The following is a 15093-nucleotide window of genomic DNA, read 5'->3' as shown; positions in this document are numbered from 1 at the left end:
TGTGTTTTAGGCTATTTTTAAAATTTTCTACTTCACCCGAGCACACACTTAGCAAAAATATCGTTTTTATTTTATTGAAATATCTTGAAATTTCCAATAATATTCTTTCTACCAACGGGAGCATATCTCTCAACATGTCTAAGATAAAAGATGAAATAAAATAGTCACAGAATTAAAAGAAAATTCTTACAGATCTTATCTATATTATTATTATTATTATTATTATTTTATAGTACAAAATCGATTGAATAAAGAGTAGGCCTTTGATTACAGACTAAAACTATAGGTTTGTTTTACAAATCAAAATGTATCTATGTTGAGCGCAAATAACCAATCTGCGCTATTTACCAAACGCGCAGCGCATATAACAAATTTTTGTACGTTGGTTATATGCGCAATGATTTACCAATCGTTGCGCAGGATAAATTTAACCTGCCCGATTTACCAAATGCGCAGCGCAAATAATAAATGTAACTTTATATATCAGAAATTTGCATTTCGTGTTTGATAAATCATGCAGTTGGTCAATTTATTAATAAATATAGATGTCAAATTCTGAATATCTCGATACTTAAATTAGGTGTCATAAATTTGTTTCTACATCAGTAAATTCACGGCAGTCGGTCACCAGGTTTCAATACCTCCAATCTTATACAAGATGCAATAAAACCCAAACATGCGTGAAGGTGTGATTTCCTCCAGCTTGCACACGCCGTCCCCTGGTATGTTTTGGGCTATTTTTATAATTTTCTACTTCACCCGAGCACACACATAGCAAAATATCGTTTTTATGATATTGAAATATCTTGAAATTTCCCAATAATATTCTTTCTACCAACGGGAGCATATCTCTCAACATGTCTAAGATAAAAGATGAAATAAAAAAGTCACAGAATTAAAAGAAAATTCTTACAGATCTTATCTATATTATTATTATTATTATTATTATTATTATTTTATAGCACAAATTCGATTGAATAAAGAGTAGGCCTTTGATTACAGACTAAAACTATAGAGTTTTTTTTACAAATCTAAATGGATCTATAATGTTACACCTGTAACTTACGGTCTTGCGCTAATAGCAAAGTTTGAAATTACACTGTATTTCAGATATATTTCATTCATAAAACATACTATTTATGTAACTTTCAAATGAATACTGTAGAAAAATGAATAGAAAAAGAGTGATTTCTGTCATAACGAGAACGAAATATTACATTTTTTATCCGCGCAAGATGTGTGTCTGCGCTAATAATAAATCTGGAAATTACTCTGATAACTTGAATGTTTCTCATAAACTATGTTAACTTAAACTCTTGCGCAGATAACAAATGTAATATTTCGTTCTCGTTATGACGAAAACCCCTTTTCTTTCTAATTATTTTCTACTCTGAAAACATTTTTTAAGAAGTTACATAAATGGTATCTTTTAGAATTTGAAATATGTTTGAAATTCGACGTCATTTCAGGATTTGCTATTAGCGCAGGACCGACATCCCGCGCAGGATACAGATGTAACAAAATATTCATTTGGCAAAAGCTACAATTTCAGCCTGTAATCATAAAACAATGATAAAGTTAGCATGGTTTATGAAAGATATCATAGTTATCAGGATTATTTCCAGATTTTTATTAGCGCAGGGCAAACACATCTTGCACAGATAACAAATGTAATATTTCGTTCTCGTTTTGACGGAAATCACACTTCTTTCTATTTTTTTCTACTCCGAAAACATTTTTATGAAGTTACATAAATAGTATCTTTTAGAATTGAAATATGTTTCAAATATCAACGTCAGTTCAGAAATTGCTATTAGCACAGGAACAACATCCCGCGCAGGCTACGGATGAAACATTATATTCAGATTTTCAAAAGCTACATTTTTAGATTGTAATCGAAAAAACGAAGTAAAAGTTAAAATGGTTTATAAAGATATTCAAGTTATGGAGTAATTTTCAGACTTCTATTAGCGCAGGACACACATCTTGCCACCTACAAAATGTAAAATTTCGTTCACATTTTGAGGAATTTTATTAGTTATTCATTCTATTTATCTCACTATAAAACATTTAACAATTATATAAGTATAAAAGATCTGTAAGTTCGTCTTTTAATTCTGCTTATTTTTGTTTTATTTTTAATCTTGGTCATGTCAAGAGATATGCTCACGTCGGTAAAAAGAATTGCGCTTTTTCAATATGATGAAAAGAAAAGCGATATGGTGAAATGTGGTAAGTGTGTGGTAATTCAGTCTGTTATGTAATTCTCCTTTATGTTCTATATTCGGTATAAAATGACTGCGTGTGATCGAATGAAGTAAAATACTTTAGTTATAAAAAGATAGAGAGGACGATGTGGCTATCCGAAGGAAATCACACCTTCAGCATGTTTGAGTTTTATTGCATATTGTATCATATTGCAGGTATTGAAACCAGGTGACCGACTCCCATGAATTTAATGATGTTGAAATAAATTTATGACACATTTTTAAAACCAAGATTTGCAATATCAGTCTGTAATTGTTAAACAATGTAAAAGTTAGCATGGTTTATGCAGATATGCATATTATCAGAGTAATTTCCAGATTTTCTATTAGCGCAGGATCGACATCCCGCACAGGCTACGGCGTTTAAAAGTTAAAAAAAATAGTATAAAATAAATAAAAAAAATTCTTGTGTTATTAAATATACTTGGGATATTTTGTATCATTTTAACGTTTTTTAACACCTATGACAAATGACTCTTAATACCGTCGTCAACAGAAATTTATAGGACATAAACTTCCAGGGACGTGAGAAATTACCGCATAAATACGCTCATTTACTTTAAAAAATGTTTTTCTTTTTCTTTACAAATTCACACCTTTACGCGTGTCTGATCACCGTCAGTTTTACAATTTTATGTAGGCCTACAAGTCTAACACTCTAATGATATTCAATTTTATCGGGAGATATCATCCATATGTTAAAAGCGCAGACTCATTTACCAAACGCGCAAGACAGTTGCCATGCGCATATAAGAAATATATAAGGTTGTCCGATTTACAAATCGTTGCGCAGATAACAAATTGGTTATTTGCGCTGCGCGATTTACCAAATGCGCAGATTGGCTATATGCGCGTAACATCTATAATGTTACACCTGTAACTTGCGTGGCAGGTCGGTCCTGCGCTAATAGCAAAGTTTGAAATTACACTGTATTTCAGATATATTTCATTCATAAAACATACTATTTATGTTACTCTCAAATGAATACTGTAGAAAAATGAATAGAAAAAGAGTGATTTCTGTCATAACGAGAACGAAATATTACATTTTTTATCTGCGCAAGATGTGTGTCTGCGCTAATAATAAATCTGGAAATTACTCTGATAACTTGAATATCTTTTATAAATCATATTAACTTTTACTTTGATTTACGATTACAGACTAAAACTATAGGGTTTCTTTACAAACCAAAATGGATCTATAATGTTACATCTGTAACTTGTGTGGCAGGTCGGACCTGCGCTAATAGCAAAGTTTGAAATTACACTGTATTTCAGATATATTTCATTCATAAAACATACTATTTATGTAACTTTTAAATGAATACTGTAGAAAAATGAATAGAAAAAGAGGGATTTCTGTCATAACGAGAACGAAATATTACATTTTTTATCTGCGCAAGATGTGTGTCTGCGCTAATAAATCTGGAAATTACTCTGATAACTTGAATATCTTTTATAAATCATATTAACTTTTACTTTGATTTACGATTACAGACTAAAACTTTAGGGTTTTTCTCGTTATGACGGAAATCACGCTTCTTTCTATTTTTTTTTTCTACTCCGAAAATATTTTTATGAAGTTACATAAATAGTATCTTTTAGAACTGAAATATGTTTGAAAGATCAACGTCAGTTCAGAAATTGCTATTAGCACAGGAACAACATCCCGCGCAGGCTACGGATGAAACATTATATTCAGATTTTCAAAAGCTACATTTTTAGATCATTGTAATCGAAAAACGAAGTAAAAGTTAAAATGCTTTATAAAAGATATTCAAGTTATTGGAGTAATTTTCAGACTTCTATTAGCGCAGGACACACATCTTGCACACCTACAAAATGTAAAATTTCGTTCACATTTTAAAGGAATTTTTAGTTATTCATTCTATTTACTCAATATAAAAATAAACAATTAAAAAGTATAAAAAAATTTAAAGTTCGCTTTTAATTCCTTTTTTTTTTATTTTAAATCTTGGGCCATTCAAAATATCTCAACTAAAAAAATTGCGCTTTTCAATATGATGAAAAAAAGCTTTGGGTGAAATGGGTAGTATTAAAAAAAGGAGGGGGCAGCCAGTTTAATCTAATTTAACTTTTAACCCCTTGCCCAAACCGACCATTTGCTGCCCAAATTTTAAACAAATTAAAACAATTTAAAAAAATTTAAAAAAAAAATTTTAACAAATTATTGTAAAACCTATATAAAAATGATTAAACACTTCCCCCAAAATATTTGCCAAAATCCTCCAAAGGGGCAGCAAGGGCATCGCGCCAACTTGCAAACTTTTGGCGAACTTGGCAAACAAAAAATTCAACCAATCAAAACCCTGCCATTTTTTTCCATGGCAGCAATGGGGCAGGTCTGCCAATTTGGCAAACTTTTGCAAACTTTTGGCAGATTAAAATTTTTAAAAAAAAGGGGATTTGACTTATTTTCAATTAGTAATATTTATTAGGGTACACATAGTAATTAAAAAACTAGGATTAATCCAAAAGTTTCTTTCTTAAAAATTTATATACCTCCAATATTGGAATCTGCATAAACCACAAATATAAATATACTTTTTTATATTTTTGAATCGTCAAAATAAAATTTCAAACATTGTCCTTTCTGTTAAAAAAAATTTTTTAATTTTTTTCTTATAAACATAACTACCTTTCACCCAAATCACCGACAGGGGTGTTATATTTACACTCCCTGGGGGAAAAGTACCTGTAAAACCACTTGCCCCCCACCTAAAAAGAAAAAAAACTTACATTTTTCCTCTGTGCGGTCGCTGTTAAATAAAACCTATACTATTAATAATCCGGGTTTTTTTTACTGAAAACACATTTTTTAATAGTAAAAACCGGGGTACAACTATTTATATTCTTGGTTTGGTTTATAAAATCTTTATAATTACGCATTACCAAAACCCAAAATTAATCAATCAAAATAGACCACACTTTCCCAACTATATTATTAAAGTTGAATATATCCAGACCCCTTGGCGATCGAAATATTTTTTTTTTGTTATTATATTATATTATTAAAGTTTTTTGGCTCGGGTTTTGATTCTCATAATAACCGCTGTTATTTTCAAAAAGAAACACTTCACTGTCTAATTTTTCTATTTTTTTTCCCAAAATTCTTCTTTTATTTTTTTGTCTTTCTTTTTAAGTTTAGAATTATTTCAGCTAAATCATCAAGTCGGTTGTAGAACTTCAGAAAAATGATTGTAAACATACTTTTTTCTAGCTAATTGTGTTTCTTTTTTAAAGAAAACTTTTTTTTATTTTTGTAATTTCGGGGTATTAGGAATTTTCTTCGACATTAGGGGTTATTGTTTTAGTATACAGAAATTTACTGATATTACGTGATTATTCTCCGTTTTCTGATATTTTAACTACAAGTCCAAAACTTTTATTTTTTTTTTATTTATCATTAATTTTTCTTTAAATTTATTTTAATTGTTTCTTCTTGTTTACGATATTTCAACACAGAGTCCAAATCTTTTTGTTATTTTTTTAATTTATCATTAAATTCTTAATACTTCTTTAACTTTTTGTAATATTACAAATTCTCATTTTTTAAATTTGTACGGTTTGTAAACAATACTAACCAATTTCGAATTTGTTTTTTTTCTATTTAAAATTTAATTTCTTTTAAAGGTTTTAATCGTATATATCACCCCCTTTTTTGCCGCCTTTCCAATTCAATTTATATTCCAACTTTTGAAAATGTATCGAGTAAATCTTGTTTCCCCTTTTTGCCATTTCAGTATTTAAGTTTTATTTATTTTTTTCTGATTTTTTTAACTGAAACATATTTTGTAATTTTTTTCTCACTTAATAACTTGTCTTTTCTTTTTCATGTTTTAACAACTATCTTTTAATTCTGAACTTGAGTGAATAAAATGTTAAATTTAAACTCGAAATCCCTTTTATGTTGCATCTGTCAAATCATTTTTCTTTAAGTTCTTTAAAAAAACATCATAGCTTTCATTTTTTCTTCAAATTTTACCTTTAATTTATTAATTTAAAAATGAATTCTTTTAAAACTTTTTTAATTTTCAATATTTTTTACTTTTACTTCATGTTTTTTTTTTATACTTTTTATGTCTTCAAGTTTATATCATTATTTAAAATTTTAATTTTTTATACACAAACCCCTTGGGAAAGCATCGTTGGGTTTTTTCTGGGTTTCCTATTATTATTTTTTACCTCCCAATTAATGCCATTTTATTGTGGTTTTTAAGTTCCTTATTCTGGAATACATTCCGTTCCTTTTTTAACTTTTTGAATTCTTTTTTTACATAAACACTTAAATCAATATCAAATTTTTAAATTTACTTATACTGCAGTTGATTATTTGTTTTACATCTTTTAAAAACCCCTTTTATAATTATTATAATTACCATAAAGTTTTTTTCTTAAAAAATTTCCTTGGGTTTTCAAAAAAAAAAATTATAAAATTTTTATTTGTTTCATTAAACAAAAGACAGATCTATATTTTGTTCTCACAAATCCTATTATTTTCCATTTTTCCTGACTTTCAAATAAAAATAAGTAAACAGTTAATTGAATATCTTTTGGTTTTTTAATAAGACTGACTTAATAAATAACACAACATTTTTTTTGACGTCCTTTATAAAGTATTTTGTTATTTAATTTTGAACTTTTTTTTTCTTTACATACAAAAACTCAAAATTTAAAATTTTTTTTTTTCTGATTCAATTTTCACAAGGGAATTTTTTCGGGGTCACTAATATTCAAGTATTTCATTTTGGGTCTACTTTAATTTTTTTTTCAATTTGGTTTAAGTTTTAATTTAAATCTGATATTTAGATTGTTCTATTTTAGCAAAATATAATTACATAAAAATAAATTTCGAGTATATGCTTATGATTTTTTTTCCAGATCCCGACGCACAATTTAAAATTCTAAAACTTGAATTTGGGATAAAAAAATAAAATTTTTAAAATTTTTGGGTTTATCATTTTTTTTTACAAATTTTTTGGGAATTTTCCCCCTTATATAATATTAAATTTTTACATTTTTTTTACAATACTTTCAATATCTTACATTATTTTTACATTATTTTACATTTTCTACTTTTTTTAAAAAGCAATCAAAAAATTTTAAATAAAAAAGAAAAAAATTAGCGGGAAAAAAGAGAGATCTTAGAGAAAAATAAAGAAAAAAAATAAAAAAAGCTACAAATCGGGGAAAGTATACTGAAATTTATAAAACCAAACTGAAAAAATTGAAAGTCAAAAAAACAATTATCAAGTCATTAAAAGCATTACCGGAATAAAAAAAACAATACGTTACTAGGGATGAAATAAAGACATCAAAAATCCCGGGGTTTTTCCAAACTATTCCAAAACCGCAATTACATGTCTCCGAAGATTGGGGAGGGAATAAAAAAATACGGGAAATAAACAAAAACCATGAAAAAGAATTTAAAAAATCGAAAATTAGAAAGGAAAAAAAGCTTTAAAAAGACTCCTTTTACATCAATAGATTGGGAGATGAATCTGTTGACGGGGTTTTCCCAAATAACTTAAAAGATTTGAAATTATGAAAAAAAAGATGGGGAAAAACTGAAACAACATAACAACAAAGATACAATTGAAAACAGAAAAGAATTGGGGGCAAAAAAAAAGAATTTTTCATTTTTTTTTTAATAAAACTTGTTTTAAAATTATAATAAAAAAAAATATAACACACCCCAAAATTTTGATTTTTTTTACACTGAACTAAAATCCGATAAAAAATGACTAAAAAAATAGAGGTATCAAGAAAATGATCAAGAATAAAAAAAATTTTTAAAGAATCTGGGGCAAAACAAAAAAAAACAAAACAAATTTTTCTAACGAAAAGGAAACAAAATAGCAATATAATTTAAGAAAATACAAGACAATCATATTTCTAAAAAAAAAAAAAGTAAGGGAAAAGGAAAAAATATCATAACCCCTATAAATTTTAAAAAAGGGCTTATGGTAATTAATTTTTCTTAAAAAAACTTTATGCCAAAATAAGTTTTTTCTAAAAAATAACTGGGAAAAAAAATTAACACTAAAAATGAGATTAATTGATTTTAATTTAAAAAAAGTATAACAATAAAAAAAGCATTCAAAACATCAAAAAAAATATTTAAAGAATTAACAAAAAAGTCAGATTACCTATCAATAAAAAACTATGAAATTTTAAAAAGATTAGGGACAAGGTTTGACTTGTCCTTTAACCAGAAGAATTTTAATGATTGAGTTTAATTTGGTTCAATAATGCGGGAAAAAATAATAAAACAAAAAAAAAGGGATTAAATAATTGATGAACTTTTAAAAAAAAATTTTCTTTTACCAAACAACATGAAAATTTTTAAAAATTAATTTTTTTTGAATTTAATTTTTTAAATTAAAAATTTTAAAAATTTGTTATTAATTAAAAAAAAATTTTTTGATAATTAAAAAATGGAACAAAAAATATATTAAGTTCTGAAAAGTAAAGAATAATAAAATACTCCGAGTGATTTTTAACAATCCAGATTTAGTCGTTCTTTAATTTTAGATAAAAATAAAACTTACGTTTGTTGGTTTGATATAATTACACTATGACCTACTCTTGGCATAATATGAATGATGAATAGGACAATAAAAGAAATCGTTACTATTATGGTAAAGAATGGAAAGATATTATATGTACAAATGGTACTTAACAGTTACACAGATATAATATAATTATATTTAGGTAAAACATAAAAAGTAAATGATTTTTGAATTTTTGATTAAATCAGAAATTGCTCCAATAAGTTTTGAATTTGATTTAAGTAGTTTTAAGATTTTGATTTCAATTACAGATAATTTTAAGTGGAATTTGGAAATATCAAATTTTCCATACATGCTTGGATTTGAGAAATAAAAAATTAGACACAACTGAATGGAACTAAACACAAAAATATAAACAAACTCTGTGGAATACACTTTACATCATTGTGATCTTAATTGATAATTCACATTGTGATGGTACTTTCAGTTGATAATATCTATGCTTTAATACTGCAGATTTAACAAGAGCTTATCCATTTACATAATAAACCACAAAGAGTTGATATTTATGAAATTAATAAATATATTATAAATTCAATAGATATATATTACAAGATTATTTGTTAGAATAATTAATTTTAATGAGGTTGAAACAATGTTACACTATTTTAAAAGAAATTTGAAATAGAAATTTTAGTTTTATATAATGTAACAAACAAGGTTATGACAAAAAATAAAGGAATCTTTTATTTATGTTATGGTCACTACAGGAAAGAAATCAGACACGGGACAGGTATCTTTGACACTTAAAACGAAATTAATTCAATCCTCTATTACACAGCTGAAAAAAGCTTTAGGAAAACAGCAGGAAAAGCAGCACTTGAAAGTGGAACAAAAAAAGGTTGGAACAGAAGGTGGAAATGTTGGCTGCAGCTAAAATCTTGGTTGAAAAATTTAAAAAGAAACCTGCTCCGTCAGTTTGTAATTTAATTCTAAGGGATTACAAGAAAAGAATAATGTAAAAATAATAAATAAAACTAAGATAATGAGGAGGATATTCATAAAGAAATAGAATAGAATATTGTCAGGTTCTGGGACTTTAGCCGTGCGGAACCTTCAGCTCAACAAAAACGTATTAACAGATTAATTTATAAAAAATAAAGTTTTAACTTTAATAAAAAATAAAATAATATATAATATATACATGTTTAGAACAAAAAAATAATGCGAAAGATACGAACTAACTCTATTCAATAGATACAGCCTTAATATCTGTCTTGGGAAATAATGTTAAACAACAAAAAAAAAACGGATATCACTTTACAATTAATGATAGAAGTTCATATTTTGAATTGGTTAATGGTTATTTTGAAGTAAAAGTTTTCAAGTAAATAAGCTTTCTGAATGGTAATAATTATGATTTGGAGATTCAAATTGCGTTAATTAATAATCAGCTTCATTAATTGATCAGTTTAGTGGTATAAACAAATGGAAAAAATTTTTTTAATATGTAATAATTTATACAAAATAATAAATGTAAAGTGTTTGGGTTGAACTAACTGAAAGAATATTAAGAACAACTGGAACTAATGAAATTTATCTATTTAGATATAAATGATACTGCAGAAGCAGGAAGATCAAGCTAAATATAATTCGGAGGTTTGCATCAAGAAAAACAATTAATCGAAGGTGGTAATGAGGTAAAATCCAAAAATTCCATTAAATAATTATTCATTTTTCCAGGGTTTAGAAACTAATATTTTACCTCATCAAGTCTAATTCAAATAACACGCAGCTGACAGAAATGAGTGAATTAATTTTTAGAGCTAATGCTGCTGAAGCTGCGTAAGGAATTGTAACATAATTAATTCTTATGGTTCCACGTTTGTTTTAATGAATTTGGGTTTGATCTAATGCTACTGAAAGATTTAAAAAGCAAGATGGTCAATACTAGGGAAATGATGACGCCAATCCCAACTGATACACGACAGACGGAATAACTTTTGAATAACTGCTGGTATATACAAAACCACACACATGTATGTGTTTATGTAACAACGACCTGAACAATAGTAATGCAAAAGACAGAATCCACATTTTTTAGATACATTTAAAGTTGATGCGGCAGTTGATAATACTTGTATTTTGAGCGCTTGTCGTCCTTGAAGTGGTAATGGTGTTTTTTTATCCAGAAACAAATACACAAGTATAATCACGATAGATGATGATGCAATAATTATTATTATAAACAAAATAACAAAACTACTGAAGTCTGCATAAAAATAGAACAAATTTTCAAAGTTTGTTTGGATTTGTGTCATTTTAACATTGGAATATACAAAAGGAAGCAATAACAAAGATTCCTAAACACATTACATTACAGCTAAATTAAATGTTCGGGGCGGAGGCGGCAGCACATGTCCGTGTTTTATGCAATTTGTATTGTAGAGGATACAGTTGAAATAAATACTATTGGAAATGGAACTTGTTATCGGTTTAAATAAAATCAAATTTTAAAAATAAAGTCATAAAAATTATACTGGAATAAAAATAACCTTACAAGTACAAAAGAAAAATTAGCCCGAGCACAACAACAAAATTCCACATACTTTAGATTAAAAACATGAACAATTACGTGGAAACTTCCCTTACTATAACAAAAACACAAAATATCAAAATAAAAAAGCTCTTCAAATAAAAGGATAAGAAATTACAATTTCAAAAAACAGATTCCAGTCAAGGTCCAAAATGGTGATTGTTAGAGCTTTTAGCTTGGTTTGTTTAGAAAAACAATTTCTTCCAAGGGCAGCAAAAATAAGCTCCAAAAATATTAGCCCTTTAGGCATTGGGCTTTGACCGGTTAGCCAGTACTGGTGTTAGTACAAACTTGGAAATGGTATTATTTCAGTACAAATGATAAGAGGAAATTAGGAACATCACATATCTTACACCTATTCAAAGAAAGCAACTATAGGATCGGAGTGATTAAATTACACAAAAACAAAAAAACAAGACGGTGGCTTTTAGGTAATGTTGCTGCTAGTCTAGGAATACCTTTGATTACATCTTTGTTAAGTGGGAAAGATTACAGATTGATCACACGGAGACCTTCACGACGAATCCTATAGTAAAAAAAAATAAAATTTATAAGACAAACCAATATCAAAACTTTGAAATTGACCAAAGGGTAAAACACTTAAAAATTAATAACTTTAGGGTTATTTAGTAAAATAATTATACTAAATTACAAATACATGATGAGTGTGGAATAATCAATTTAGATACTCCTGTTGAACCTGGAACACATTGGGTTTTTATATTGGAAAATATACTTTGGACCCATTTGCGACTTCCCCACCAAAAGCAGTAACAGTATATAACCAAATGTAAAAACAACAATGTTCAAGATCAAGACAAAACAAGATATGCTTGTGGATTATTATTGTTTAATTTTTTCATTAAAATGTTACAAGATAAAGTACCGTTGTAGATTTATTGTATAAAATACAAAAATTAATAATCAAAGAGTAAATGAACAAACTAGTATAAAATTATTTTAATAAAAAAGGACATTTATTTAACTGAAATTTAACTGGAATATTAATAAAATGGGAATATTCAATAATATAAAAGAAAAAGTAAATAAAATAGAAAAACTAAATAGAAAGGCAATTAATAAAGAAAACCTCCATTTGTTTTTAACAAGTATACCCAAGATACGATGGTGGGATATTTCAATGGAAAACTGTAAAATGCTAGTCCTGGTTAGTTCAACAAAAAGGTAATAATGCAAACAATAATTTAATTGCATCTTAATTATTCTTTGTGTGCAATCAAATTAGATAAAGGAGAAGCTAAATCACAATTAAAAAAAAAAGAAATGTAATTCTGCAAAGTTACGAATTAAAAAAAAATCAGAAAAAAAAAATAATCTATTTCTATTAAAATATGCTAATTAAATTTAAAACAAATGATGTTTTATTTTAATTCTATAAACGTTAAAAATATCAGTAAACAACTTATGGTTTCTATAATTTAATACAAACTTTAATAAAAACTTTAATAAAAACTTTAATTAATTTAAGAATAAGCTAAGTATCAATACCATTATCAAGAATATATCTTTTATCATCATAACAATGATAAAGATGTTTTATTTTATAACATAACTGGAAAGATTGTGTTTATCAGAACGGATAACTTTTAAAGGTGATTACTTGGTGAAATTAAACAACGTATCTTTGTAATTTTTATGAACTATTGGTTTTCTTACAACAAGTTTTTTAATTTCCTTTACATTTTGAAATGTTAACTTCATTTTCTAATAAATATGATACATTTTACTTCTTAGATCCGACAAATTCAACAATTACTACACCGCCAGCTTCATCTTTAAATTTTCCAATTACTTTTTTATTATATCAAAATAAAATTTTAGAGTTGTTATCGTATCACTATATCAATATAAATCTTTGTCCTTATAAAAATCCCTCATAAGCAGCTTTGGTATTAATTTCATACCAAATGAATCAGTGCAGTTAACAATAAATTTACAAATACCCTTGTACTTTTGCCTTAAGATAATTTAATAAAATCATACATTAAATATTTTGATAAATCTAGAATGCTCATTCACATAACAAGTCTGTTTTTAATAAACAAACTTTCTTTTATTCTATGAATACCAAACTGTTAGAAGTTAAACAATCGTTGAACTAACAAATAATTGGGCTAGGGATTTTTAATAAAATATTTTCATCATGATTAATTTTAATATTAACCCTTTTGCGTAAATTCTCCATCGTCTTACCGAATACAGAGTTGTTCAATACTTAAAAAAAGTCCTTTTCAAATGAATTTTTTGCATTAGATCTTTTTTGAGTATTAAAATCAATATACGTTTTTAAACCAAGGACGTTTCGTCAAAATAATATTTTATTATTTTTTGTTACGTTTAAACCCTAATTGTGTATATATTCAAGATTTTTTAAAATGAACTACATAATACTTTTGTTTTTTCATTAAGTTGGAACCACTTCTTTACAGTACTTTTTTTCCCTATTTCAAATCTGTTTAATATTTTACTATAATCAAAAGCCGTGATCTGGTTTTTTAATTTTTTCAGGAGCCTAAAGGATAATCATTATGGGTTTTTATGTAATTCTTTTGATATTCAGATCACATTCAACTATAAATTAGTTTTACCTTTGACAATGTAATTTCTTAATTGTTATTTTTGTTTCGGATATAATTTAAAGTTCCCAGAGGGTAAAGGTTGACCACTTAGCCCCAATCCGTAAAGATTAATGGGTCAAGGTACATAATGTATTTGCTGTCTTGCTTTGATTAGAATCTTTCATATATTTAATGTTTGCTTTACTGTATCTGTTTGAAATATAACTTATTCCTCCTCTCATCAGTCCCTTTTCAATAAAAGTTAACATTATCAAATATCAGTTATAATCTAACTTAATTCCAGTCATTTTAACATTGCATCAAGCCAACCCAGGACAACTAAAATAATGACAAGGATCTAATTTTGTAGTACTCTAAACATAGTTTTTCTAAAATTTCGAAATACAGCAGCTAAAAGTAATACGTCAGTTTTTTAAATATAGAGCATGATATCTCGCCATTGTCTTTAATTTTAATTTTTTTTCCAATATTTTTAGCAATGTTGATTTTCATAATCAGAAAATATTAGGTTCATTAAAATTGATAAAAACTCCTTCTTTAGAAGGTAATTCTGTTTCTTGATTTTTCTAAATGAATCCATGTAAGCAGTGGATAAACCACCTTTTGTCTTTAATAAATTAATGTTTTTCACAATCAAATTCGCGAGATAAGTATTTAAATTCTGGAATATGTTTCTAGGTTAATCCAATGATTGAGACAAAATTGGAATGAAACATAAGAACCAAGTCCGAAATCATAAATGCCATATTCTCTTTCGCATATTGTTAGGAATAACATTAATTTCTTTTTTGAATTTCCCTATGTGTTGCATAATAAAATGACCGTCCCATAACCTCTTAAAGTATGAAAATAACAGTAATTTTATGTTTAATTTAAAAATAATATTTACATTCTGATGAGCACTTCCTCTGAATTTCCTGTTATATGACAGTGGATCAAGTACTGGCACTTCACCTCTATATATTCTTTTTCACAGATATTACAAAACTTTGTTTTTTAAATCGGTTTGAATCATTTTTAGACATTCTTAGTTCTTTGTTATAATGTTCTTTAAATAATTTTCTTTACAATATTATTCCCTTCCTCAAGCATTTTTT

The sequence above is a fragment of the Mercenaria mercenaria genome, chromosome 9, assembly GCF_021730395.1.
Source record: "Mercenaria mercenaria strain notata chromosome 9, MADL_Memer_1, whole genome shotgun sequence".
Classification (NCBI taxonomy): domain Eukaryota; kingdom Metazoa; phylum Mollusca; class Bivalvia; order Venerida; family Veneridae; genus Mercenaria; species Mercenaria mercenaria.
This window is presented reverse-complemented; position numbering follows the sequence as displayed.